The sequence below is a fragment of the Propithecus coquereli genome, unplaced genomic scaffold, assembly GCF_000956105.1.
Source record: "Propithecus coquereli isolate 6110/MARCELLA unplaced genomic scaffold, Pcoq_1.0 Scaffold413, whole genome shotgun sequence".
NCBI lineage: Eukaryota > Metazoa > Chordata > Mammalia > Primates > Indriidae > Propithecus > Propithecus coquereli.
Window position 1 is genome coordinate 1,036,321 of NW_012149875.1, and position 12,795 is coordinate 1,049,115.

The window sequence follows — 12,795 nt, forward strand, 5'->3', positions numbered from 1 at the left end:
TATTAAAATCAGAACAGAATCAAAATTCCAGTGATAGGTCCAACTATTTGTGGGAGTTTGATGTTGAACAAATCAGGTAAGACAACAGGGGAGAAAAAGAAGTAATTGAAAAAACGAAATAAGAATATGAATAAAAATAATGAAATTTAGACCTCACATTTTCATTAATATATTAGTTTTTAAGTCAAGTTTTAAAAAATAGGAATGAGTGATTTTCTTATCTATAGCAGTGACATCTTTTATTATATATAATTTTTTTTTTTTTTTTTTGATGCTTTATGTAGAGTTGCTTTGTTGTACTTTCCTAAATTTGCGACACCCAAGCATTTTTGAAACAAATCTCACTTGGTCATGATGTATAAGCCTTTTAATATATTACTGGATTTAATTTGCATTCATGTACATATATTATATATAATTTTTTTTTTCAGCATGCACTTGACGGCCAAGTGAGCAGCATCAGGATCTTCTACTCCTGAGGGTCAGCCCTGCCTGAGTAGGAGCTCTGCCCTCTGCAGGAAAACAGGCATTCGTGAGGACCCCGCCTTGTGCCCAGGAGTGTGCACCCAGGGGCAGAAACCACAGCCACAAGGCAGAGGCTTTGAGTTGGAACTAAGCTAGAGGAACAGCAGACGACTCTTGCAGGGCCAGAAGCTGAGCTCTCCTATCCTCCCCCAGTGAAGTCATAAATTAGCTGATATATAAATCATAAGTCACTGCCATGTTTTCTAGAAAACTGAGAAGAAAGTCAAAAGGTAAAGAACCTACAAAGCCCCAGAGGCTCGCTCCAGACTGGAAGTGGGAATATTTTAAAGCAGACATTTAACTACCCATTTAATAAGAAACTGCTTATGTTTTATTAACATATAAATTTCCCTGTTTGACTCAATTCCATATTACCCTTATTCTTTTCTCTTTTGGCTTAGCATTAACCTTGGTACAAACAACCTCCCAAATCCTGTGTCATAATTCTCAGAGTTCCACTCTGGAAAAACTGCCACCATGAACATATATGTGCAGAACTGTCACTACTACACTTCTGATTTACAAACAATAAACCTTTCCCAGAAGTTTTATCCTGTAGCCACCTTCATGGGCTCTTTGAATTGTCTCTAAATAAAAATGCATGAGTAAAATATAAACATCAATTAAAACTTACTAAGTGCCCATGAGCACATGATTTTCTGCTAAAATCTGCAACCTTCTGGTGGCCCAATCTACTGAAAATGAGGTAAGCTGTGGATTTAAACATTCTTGCAGAGACCACAGGTCAGCTGAATGGCAGCCTTCCTCCACAGATATATGCGAGAAATTAACATGTCAGGCCAGTCTTAAGAGCTCAACTTGGAGAATGTACACAGTCAAATTATGCTGGAAATAAAATGAAAAAGGACAAGACCACCTGGCATCATAAAGTTTAGTGGAGTAATGGAAAGAAACCCTACCAGATGCAGGCTCAAGAAACCTATAAACTGTTGGGCCAGGGTTTCCAAACTAGCAAGAATTTACCAGTGGCCATGGGGTTTGGTGAACAGACATCTCATCATCAGTCGGTCAGCAATGCACAGCACACCCCCAGGACCACACTTGGTAGGTGCTTAGAAGACTCAGCAAGAACCAATTAAACTCTCAGGAGCTCACACGAGACACTGCGTAATGTTTCTGCTACATAGTTCAGTAAATACTATGAAATTAGAGGGAAGAGAGGTTACTTCCAGGCAGAAGAGTCAAGGAGCGTGAGCCAGGTTGTCTTCCCTACAAAGTCTCTCCCATGCAGGGCCAAGGGGCTGGAAGGCTAGAAGGAGCCACTCCAGGCAGCTAAGAAACAGGAAAAGTAGATGACACATAGGTTGTGAGGAACAGGAGAAAGAGATGAGACTTCACCCAAAGGAAGGGAGAGTCACTGAAGGTTCAGTGGGCCGTCAGGATGAGCGTGGTGCTCGGGGGACAAACATGGCAGCTCTGCAGAGGACACAGGAGACAAGAAGGGAAAAAAGTGAGACAAGAAACTGCCACCGGAGAACTCCAGTTGTGAGGAGATGTGCAGTAAAGGATTAACCTGGCCCATTCCAAAGGACTGGCCCTTGCCCAGTTGCTGGGAGGTCACTTCTTAGCCCTTGGAATGTCCTGTCTGATGAGAGCCTTTCCTTTTCTGGGGCTGTAGGCCACAACAGGTAGTCTGTGCTAACGATGTGGTTTATGGCTGGGGTCTTGGGCCAGCCTGCATCCGTCTGACCTCTGAAGGGGCTGGAGGTTAAGGTCAGCCGCACAGGCAATCAGCCATGTCCACGTGGCCAATTCCCATTAAAAACCCTGGGCACCAAGGCTCGGGTGAGCTTCCCTGGCTGGCAAGACTCCATGGTGTCATCACACGTCCCTGCTGGAGGAACAAGTCCTGTGCACGTGACTCTACTGGGAGAGGAGGACTGGAAGCTCATGGTCGGTCTCTCCTAGACTCAGCCGTGCAACCTTTTCCATTGCTGGTTTTAATCTGTACCCTTGGAATGGAATCACGATCATGAATATGACAACTTTCCTGAGCTCTGAGTCCTTCTAACAAACCACTGATCCTGAGAGTGGACGTGGGCACCCCCGACACTGGAGTATCCCAGAAAAGGAAGAATCTGACCCCTCTCCATTCGGGTATGAGCCACAGTGAAACGTGATGGTCTAGAAACATTAAACATAGCTAAGACCTAACGAAAAAGGAACACAGTAACTGGGAATTTCATTTCTCAAAGCGTTAACTAATCCTAACAACATTGGGAAGAAAGAAATCCAATTTTTTCCATTTAGTCTTCATGCAGATTATCCTTCAGTGCATATTTAAAGCTGGTAAGAATTGCTGGCCCTGAAACCAATATATTGCCTCAGTAACTGAAATACGGCTGGAATAAAACATTTCCTGTCCCATTACTCCCACAGGAGACAATGACGTGTTCTGAGCTGCAAGGAGGCCTGGGAGGCTCAGGGAAGAAACACAGGGGCAAAAACGACTTCTTCATTAAAGCAAACAGGTTGCCAAAAACTAAGCAACTGCTCAAAATAAGCAATTCCTAAAATCAGCTCTCCAAGGACACCAAGGTCTCAGAATCATGAATACTTTCTTATTTTGGCCATGGTGAGCCAAATTTTCAAATGGCAAGCTTGCTTTTCATGCAGGCAATTTCGAAGTGCTTGCACAAGTGGTTAATTTGCATGGACAATTGGCCTCTGAGCTTTCATTTTGACAGCTAAATTGATCCATCCTTTGTAGACTACAATCTCAGTGCCCAGAGAGAGAAGGGTGTCTGAGGCCCTTTGGAAAATGCGGTCTCTCAATTCCTATTTATTCAGAATAACACTTGCAAGGAACCTTACCCTGTAAGCAGTAGTTTGCCCTCACAAAGGAGATTCAAATTTAACTCTAGATTTAAATTCAAGATTTAATTCTAAGGTCAAGATTTAACTCTAAAAAAAATATTTAACTAGTATTGTTACGTAATTATCTCTGTTGAAGCAGAAAGGAAGGGCCTGGGTTCTTATATCAACCCTCTGGTCATTATATAACCAGAGGGAAAGGTCTGCCGTAGATTAAACCATTACTGGCATCAGCGCGTCCTCGGAACAGAGCCGAGCAGAGGCAGAAGGCCTGTCACAAGAGAATGAAGGAGGAGGGGGGCTTAATTTATCCCTGAAAAGCCTGACTATGAAATTCATAATGAATTGATAGCAAAGTAGCAATTGGTTAAATCATTCAGAAAAAAAAAATTATTTTTCTAAAAATAGAACAGTTAGCAGTTTTTTTTAGAAGTTTCTAGCTACAAATCCAGTGAAGAGAAATGAAAAGATGTTCTCCTTCAACTCAGTAAGGGGAAGAAGGTCAGTACAAACCCATGCAAGCCAATCCAACATGCATATTGTCAGTTCCGGGCTATCTGTGACTTTATTTATTATATTTTATATGCCTAAACCCTAATGTTACTGTTTTTACATAGTATACAATGATCCGGGCCAAGCAAATTATGTTTTGCCTTAAAAGACAAACTATGGTGTTGTATGCTGGCTTGAACATAGAAAATTCTCCAAAGTCATTTCAAAATGTTCACCCATCTGAAGGCATTTAAAAAATAAGACTTTTTAAATACTTCTGAAATCATCCCAATGACCTGTGGGATCTCATGTCATCAAAGGCGGGCACCAAGGCCTGCAGAAGAAAAAAGCATCTCATTTTCACGTTACTACATGGAGACAACTCGCTCAGGAGTGAGTCATTCCACCTAAGCATTTGTTTCACGTTTGATAGAGGACTTAACACTATATGCATCCCTGGGGCTGTTGCATAACCAAAAACGCTAATTCTGTTCTATTTGTCATCCTTTCACTATAAATTAGTGATAAAATAAGAAATAAGCTACTATGCAACAAACCAGATGGTGTCTTACCTTGCTATAAACATTGCTGTGTTTAGAGTGTTTACACATGTGGTGGAATAAAAAGACTTTTTTTTTTTTTTTTTTTACATTTGGCAATGAGTCACATCATCCATTTCAGCACAAAGTGTACTGAATCTTCTTCCCAAATGAAGACACGGCACAGCTCCACTAATACGTGAAATCACGCATATCAGCTGCCTCTGATTAGTCACGATGCCACCCTGCCCACTCCACAGCCTCCAACAAGGAGACGATCTGATCCAGTCCACTCAGACACCCCAAACACAACCAGAAGGCCGGGCACGTCCGGATGTGAACCTGCTAGGGAAAGGAAAGCTTCTCTGTAGGAGTCAAGAAGCTTCTTCCATTTTCTTCCCAACACGGACCCTTAAAAATTGGGCCCAGGAGCTTGAATTAATGGCATTGCTTCACCTTTGTCCTTCTCCCCAACCTTGTTGAGCTACAGCGGAAACTTAAAATATCAAACTTGGAAGAGCAACCATGAATAATCATAGGAAATTTCTGAGTCCACTTATTAATAAAGGAGCCACAGCTAATCCCTAAGGACCACGTTCAATAAAAGTCCACTCCATAGAACTAAACGGGAAGAAAACAAGACCAGCTGGAAATGCAGACCATGTTTTACAAAACAGTGCTTCACTGTTTTCCACTGAAAGTGCTTCGGGGTGGTGGTGCCTGACACATGGGAAACCCCCAGTGAGAGCTAGCCCATTCCTCGTCCCGACCCCAGCAGTGGGCTTGGGTTTGTGTTTCCTCTTCATGAACTGTCAAGACAATGCCTCCCCTCCGTTTGTGGAAGGAACAGTGTTAAATTGACCACTGCTGTTGGTTTGTTTTTTTCTTTTGATTTGATAAACCACCGAGACAGTAATTCCCCTGCTTGAGGTACCTATGAAGTTTATTTATGAATCGAAATCCAAAGCTCTATGTCTGACTCCCATCAAGGGCGGCCACCCGTCCTAGGCAACTCTGAATCCCTGAGGCCAGGCCTAAGTAAATGAGCACATCCAAGAGTGACAGTGTGATGAAAATTTCTCACCTTTATCTCAGGGTGTGGGTACATATTAACAGACCAGGGCTATATCCCTAAAGTTAGCCTCTGGAGCCATTCTTTCAGTTTGACATCATATCCCCTAATCCTAACTCTGACTTTCTGACATCCATCAAAATCACTGAGACATACAGGGAAAATTAACCTGGGTGGAACCTAGAGATTGTCCAGTCCTCACCCAGGTCTAGAAGACACCACCCACACAGCAAGTGCCCAGAAAACAGCTGGTGGATGGCAGCATGCACAAGCCACTTTCTTAGAAGTGAGGACAGAAAATCACAGCTTCCTGGCCCAGGGGCTGTAGGCTTACCTTAACCCCATCTTTGTTCAAAATAAAATCTTCTTGCCACCCCTCCTTAGCAGGTTTTCAAGTCTCGGGAGAAGCTGTCGGTGCTACTCATACAGGTGCAGGCCCCTCGTGTCACATGCCCTTGGCTGGCCATCCTCGTCACACTCATGAAATGCCAGCTGTGCACAGACCCTTCCGCACAAACATACTGCTGTCTCTCTCCCCTCTTCTCGTCCATTAACCTGACTCACCTGTACCTGGACCCTTCTACAGATTCCCTTGGAGAAGACGCCTCCATGGCCCTTAAGAACCACTTTTTTTATCCAGAGACGTCTCCAGGGAAGGTTTGTTCACAAATGGTGTCAAGTTGGGAGAATAAGGCCAACCCAGTGTCCAACAGTGACCAGTAAGGAGAACACTTTTCCCTTAGTAATATAAGGATTGTCTTTGTAAATCTCATGGTTACACTGTTAATTTCCTAAGTAAATCCACTTTTCATAGATTTCAGGCCAGTTGCAAAGTAAAAATTAATTCAGTGTTTGAATTAAAAATGTTCAGTTCAACTGGAGTGTTTTCCTATTTAGAAATTCTGCAGTCATCAATTATTAAAACAAAGCCTCTGGTTTTGCTTCCCGGGCTTCTACTCTCCCTCTTTAACCTCAGGCTTCAGGCACCTTCACTCTCCCAGTGCCCTGAGAGCCTTTGACCCTTGGCCACCTGCCTGTGCCACCCACACCCCTCCCCACTCTCCCCTCTGTCGTGTCTCCCCAGTGAGCCACAGAAAAAAGAAAAGTTTGAGGGATCTCCCTCCTCACTGTCCAGTTTTCTATTTTCCACACGGCTTTAGAAAGCATGAATGTGCTCTGGCTCAAATAAAACTGAAATTATGATGTGCCCCACCACACTGAAAAAAACCTGAAAGCATTTTAGTTAATTCAGCACCAGAAAATCAATATGTTCTCAGTGGCGATTTGTGCTTGACTTCAAAATGTGCATTTTAATCTTAACTTTATTATGTGTTTTACTTGGTTCGTTCACACTTAGAATTCTCATCAACCGCTTCTCAGGTCCACAGAAGTGAGGGCACTCCAAGAGGGTGCTACGCCTAATCATCGAATCCCGGGCTTTAAAGAAAGCTTGGTGTAACTCTGGAGACGACGAAACAATGATGCAGAAATAAAGTCAAACCATGGCAGTTCAAAGACCTGTCCTTGCTTTGGGAATTTTTTTTTTCCAAACTATACAGACCCGAGCATTCAAACTAAGATGCTCTTGTCACATTAGGCATCTCACCTGTATCCTCTCTCAGACCAGCAACACCTAGCAACTCAGCCGAGAGCTTTTATAACATCTCTCTCTCCTCACACACGCCATCAGAGACACCGTCTCATCACGAACAGTCCCATCACTGTGGCAGTTTCTGCAAATGCCGGGAAAATTAAACAATAAACACAAGCCCTCATTCAAGCTGATAGCACTATGGGAGCAGGTGATAAGACTGGGAACAAAATGTCCTGCCCTGTTTGCTTTTTGTTTCTTCACTTGCTTCAGAAAGCACTGGAGTAAGGGGCATGCGATTTCATTATTTACTGACAATTTCACATGTCATGCCCCATTTCTAAATGTTGTAGAAGAACTATAGTCAGAAAAGTGGCATGAAATTTTGGTGACAGCTACTTATCTCAGAGACTCCTAAGGTAAACCACCAAACCACAATTTGATGCAATAATATGGTGTTTATTGCCATTCTTCATAGAGAAAAACTACCCTCTATCCCTTCAAATTAGGTCTCTCCAATTTCCACATTCTGCAGTACACAGGGTTCTTTTACCAGAAGCTAAAAAGATGCAAATTGATCCTAACTTCCCTGAAATGAGAACAAGGAGGCTGAGAAAAGGGCCAGTTTCCCGATTTCCCGCAGCTGTGAACTGGGGCAACACCAGTCTCCCCGTCGTCTTTCCTGGCTCGCTCGGCCAGGCATGGCAGACAGCAACGCCCCTTAGCAGGCAAGGCGCGTCCACCCAGCAAGGTGCGAACAGCAAGTAAGACAAGGGTTCTGTCTGCACCACCCAGTAGAAGGGGAAGTAAAAGAAAATCCCGAAAGAAATCTGAGTAATTAAATGCTTTTAGGTCCACCCCTAATTCACCTGGCGTCACATGATAAACTCTGTCGTAGGAACAGACTCTTCCCTTCTCGCCTTCCTTCACCTTTCCTACCAGATTTCTTCCATTCGTCAGCCCCACAGCTCAGGATTGGCCCTACTGTGTCTCCGAATGCTGTGACGGACCTTTAAAGACAGGAAGAGCAGGGAAGGGACAATGACATGAGCTTTGTTCCCCAAGGACACTCACTCTGGAAACTGCCACTGCTCAGAAGACATCTTCATTCTGGCTGCAATCACCAGAGGGAGCCCCCTCCGGCTCAATTCCAATTTGCTTTGACAGACACGCGGCTGACAAGGAGCGGCTTGCTTCCCGGAGCTAGGTGTGCACAGGCTTCTGGAGCTGTCCTTGCCTTGTCAACAGAAGTCAGCCGCTTGGGGAGGACTGCTGTGGAGTGACAGCCAGCATTCCCCGACACTTGACAAATGCAGCGCATGCAGAGCATCCCGACCCTGTAACTGCTCCCACCTGGGCACGGAGGCTGGCAGCGTGTTTTGGAAAGAAGTCTCAAGGCAATGTTAAGATAAAAGTCATGGTGAACTCCCACAAAGAGGGCTGCATTCTTTAACCCAGACCAAACAAAACTTTCTTGTAGCTTCTAGCCACACTCTCCCCAAACAAAATTTTAAAAGAAAAATGGAGATGCAGTGTTAAAGCAAAATAAGAGCGATCCTTGCTTCCTCGCCCAGCTTGTTATTGAAAGTGCTATTGATCACAAAAGCTCCAAAATCACTGTTCTCTTCCAGGTCAATGGAGAAGCACTGAAGTCCAGGGATAATAATGCCATCGGAAGAACAGGCAGGAAAGCTCACGTTAAGGCTCCCAAAGCGGTCTGATTCATTACCTGGGAAAAAAGACGGTCCAGAGAGCTGCTGCCGAGGGGAACGTCCTTCCAATGACTCAATGCCACCCCTCCATGATCTTCCACCCTTGCGCTGCAATCACAAGGGTACTTGCTGATACAGATCGAAAATCCTGCCTCATTATCCTAAGTCTAAACATCTGCTTAAAATACAGTTGATCCTCATTACCCACAGATTCCTTATTTGCAAATTCGCCTGCTAGCTAAAGGGTATTTGAAACCTCAGAATCAGGACGTCCCAGTCATTCACGGCCGGACATGTGCAGACCCGCGGAAAATGAGTCTCCCGACCCATCCATTCCCAGGGAAGGTCTGACAAGGCAATCCTCTGCCTTCTTGTTTCAACTCTCATACCGTAAACAAGTGCCACGTGGTCTATTTACTGCCACATCTTTTGCACTTTCATGCTTTTTATTGGTGACCTGTTTAAAATGGCTCCAAGCATAGGGCTCAAGTGCTAGGCCGTGTTCCTAAGTGCAAGAAGGCTGTGATGCGCCTTATGGAGAAAACGCACGTGTTAGATGTGCTTTGTTCAGGCATCAGTTACAGTGCTATTGACCACAAGTTCAATCTTAATGAACCAACGGTACATATTAAATGAGATGCCTTTAACAAAAACACACATAAAATAAGGTTATTTATTGATCCATTGACAAAAACATTGCAACCGGAGGTTCACAGGAACCCAAGCCTGTATGTCCCCTAGGAGCAATGGCTCAGTATTTACTAATTCTGTGCTTGTAGCAACTTTGTAGAGCACAATTACGACATGCTCTAGAAGAAAAGGAGAATGGACTGAAAATACTAAAATGCACGAACAACAGACATAACACCGTAACAGGGCTCCCCGGCTCAACACAGGAACATCAGAGGCCGACCTGAAGGAGGACTGCAGGTTGTGTGAGTAACCAGCTCCACAGAGGGAGATCTGCGGTCAAGCAATAGGAACTCAAAACACACAGGCTACCTGCTCGTTCCTGAAAGCAAACTCCTGGCCCTGTTGCTCCAGAGGAGCACATAACCCATCTTGCTAACTGCAAGCAGGGAGCCCCTGGTGCCTGACTGTCTGGCACTAACCACCGTGGGCACAGACCTTTCCGAAGTCATCCTAGAGTGAAAATTAGAGCCCTCAGAAATAGAAATCTGGACAATTAACAGGCATCAGGGACGACAGGCCGGTGGCCAAGGTCACTTGCTGATTGGAGGCTCTCGCTTCAGCTCACAGGACTCGATAATGCTCTCATTACATAATGTGAACCAGATCCTCGGCTTCTCATCAGACAGTGATCTTTGCTCTCGAGATCTAAGGGACGATTACAATCTCGAGAGCTGATTGTGTCTCATTACACTTGTGATAATATATTCCTGACGACCAAGGCTAACCAAGGCTATTAACTTGAACCTCCAAATACCAGCACAGTCAACAGTGGCCCCTTTGACAAAGTCTCATCTGTTATATGTTGAATTGGAAAAGGTTTTCTTGCTACAAAATGTGTAAAGGAGAAAAAGTTAAACTGGTATAGAATAGCCGGTATGTTTTTTTTTCCAGTCCAGAAAAGTATCTTAATTCAATTAAGTCACTTTTAGTACACTGAGATCTTTAACATTAAAAAAAAGCAGAAACCAAAAAAAAAAAAAGGCAAAACAATCCTTAAATGTCATAGAAAAGGCACTTGCTTTGTTGCCTCCCGACAGCCGCAAGCTCTTCTCCTCTAGCAACATCTTCCCCTGAATTACAATCTTAAGAACTATAACCACTGCCTTTTGGAATGGAATTGCCTTCCTTTTAGACCACTTTCCTTCCTTTACGATGGAAAAAAAAACCGAGGCTCTTTCTCCACCTCCACTTCTATGTTGTCAGCTGTCAAGAGAAAGTGAACAAAAATAAAAGAAATAGTTCACATGTGTCCTCAGATTAATACAGTGCACTAATAAAGGAATACACATACTATTTCCAAATTCAAGAAGTGCAGTTTCTATCACGATCACAAAAATATACGTTAGTAGACTCCATAAATGCATCCATGAAGAAAATCAAAATAATGTGTCAAAGTGATAAATCAAACTCAAGAGTTAGAATAGGAATCAGGCACGGGAATTTTCATTCCACAAGCATCAGATGGGGCAATACCTTGCTCCATCCCTGAGGCTGAGGGTATTGCAAACGAACCACACCTCTCTCAGAGTCTCCCAGTTAGTTAGCATATTGCAGTTTATTTCTAGAGAAAGCATCAAAACTTGGAAGCAGTATGCCCATATGAATGGGCCAGAACAGAGAAGGGTTTCAAACTGGGATCAAGCAATCCTGTAATAAGAAATTGTGATAGTTATTTTTTTTTTTAAAGAAATGACTATGCCATTTGGTTTTTGGCCAAAAAAACACAGGCTCTAAAAATTCGCTGATCTCTCAGAATATTAGATGTGAAAATAAGGATGTGTGTGCAAGTAAGTTAACTGGAAGCTTTAAAGCGATCTGGTGACAACACCAAGGGAAGGCTTAAGCCCCATTAAAGTTTTGAACTGAAAACCAAAGAAACGGTTGATATTTGACTAAAATTTACAGAAGGCCCTTCCTTCCCAGAAGCAGGAGACATGTTATCTGAGAGCCTCCAGAGGCTCCTCTCCACGGAAAGGAGAAAGTGACCAGAAGAGTTGCAGGACAAGCCAGAGGAGCTGCTTAGAAGGAATCAAGTCTCTGCCAGTGACCAGCAGAGCCAGCTCTTTCTAGAGAGGACTGCAGTTATGGGACTTCCATTGCGGCATAAATTCTAATTAAAGTAAATCTTTCTGGGTTCCCTGCAGAATTTTCACACAGCAGCTTCATCTTTTGGCTGGGCCTGAGCTCCCGGCTACGCAGCTGGACATACAGCTGCTCTGTCCCCAGCCACGCCAGGGAGGGGACTATGTATGTGTGGCAGTCACATTCTGCCTTCCTGGGAAGTTTGATCTCTCTTCTGCAAAGACAGAATCAGGCTCTGGGTGTAGGTGAGAAACGGGATTTGGCTAGGAAAGGGGAGGGGGCAATAAGAAGCAGAGAACAAAACACAAACCCCAGCCTTCAAGGGAATTCACGGGGAATGCAGAGAGGCAAAAGGACGCAGAGAAAAGAAGGTTTCTTCGCGCAGGCAGAGCACAATTAAGGACACCTGTGACTTCAGGGGCTAACTAAAAGCAGATGAGTCCATGGTCTTGGACTCCGCCCCTTCAGCCCAGTCCTCACGCAGCCCAACTGGACCCCAAACCACAAAGAGGCTGGAGGAGAAAAGGGAGGTCTAAGTCGGTCCAGCTGCAATAACAAAGGCAGAAGGCTGGAACCACAAAAGCTTTTTAAAATAAACACTGTGATTCAAGGCAAGGGGGGAAAACCCAGCAATGGAGAAAACTTCAAGAAGCACTGGCTCTCGCCAGACATCATTTTTAAAAACCATTTGGAAATTGCCATTCATGAAGTGTTTAGGTGAAAACAGAGAGGCCTGCCTTGCCTAAAGAGAGTAAGATCAAACAGAGAGATCTTCAGAAGTACCTTTCCCTGCTCAGATCTTTCTACAGAGGAACTAAACTCATCTTTTATCTCCCCAGGAATACCTCCTCCATCCTGATGTGCCCCGGAGCCCCCAGGACACTGGGAGCCTCGAGTTTTCACAGCGTCACCCCTCAAATGTTCTAGATCAAGCCTAGCAAATTAAACCAAGTATGTATATATATTTCAGAGCTTTGAGGAGATAATTGGTCTCCCTATTTGTGCTAAAAAGCTGCTGCTTCTAGATTCAATTCCTGAATGTGCAAATTTGGGCTCAGAACTTCCCAAGACACGTAAGAGAAGAGGACGTGTCATCCGCCGGCAGTGGCCATGCGTAAGTCCACAGTGTGCTCTCTGTTCTTTAGGGAAGTTCCTCCGTCTTCCCGAGGAGCAGAAATGGCACAACGACCCACCCACTTTCTACCTGTACGGAGTGAATGTGCTTGGTTTTCATGTTTGTATCGTTTTTTTAAC

The 12,795-nt window shown here is 44.1% G+C and overlaps 1 protein-coding gene across 1 annotated transcript in view; it reads right to left on the reverse strand.

Moving 5' to 3' along the window:
• The window catches only part of SEMA5A (sema domain, seven thrombospondin repeats (type 1 and type 1-like), transmembrane domain (TM) and short cytoplasmic domain, (semaphorin) 5A), a 410,707-nt gene extending 402,515 nt beyond the window's left edge, over window positions 1–8,192 (reverse strand). The window contains exon 1 of the mRNA XM_012653137.1: window positions 8,129–8,192. The gene's annotated coding sequence lies outside the window, so the exon portion shown is untranslated. The remainder of the gene's footprint in view (window positions 1–8,128) is intronic.
• Window positions 8,193–12,795: the final 4,603 nt, after the last annotated feature.